Here is a 260-nt window from a genome sequence, read left to right on the forward strand (position 1 = left end):
TTTTTTTGTTTGTAATGCCAAGTATTTGAAACGATTTTTCCCAATTATTTTGAAACCTGAACACTGAAATTAAATGAGGTATGCAAGGCCTTAAATGCTTTACATATTTTTCCTACTCTATTTTTCTATCCTTTATTGCAGCAGTGGGCAATTCCAGGTAATTCCTGGGGGCCGCTATCCTGCAACTTTTAGATCCATCTTTGGTCCAACACACCTGAATCAAATGGCTGAGATGCCTCCTCTGTATGCAGTCAGTCCCT

Source organism: Cyprinodon variegatus, unplaced genomic scaffold (genome assembly GCF_000732505.1).
Source record: "Cyprinodon variegatus isolate N-32 unplaced genomic scaffold, C_variegatus-1.0 Scaffold462, whole genome shotgun sequence".
Taxonomy (NCBI): Eukaryota; Metazoa; Chordata; class Actinopteri; order Cyprinodontiformes; family Cyprinodontidae; genus Cyprinodon; species Cyprinodon variegatus.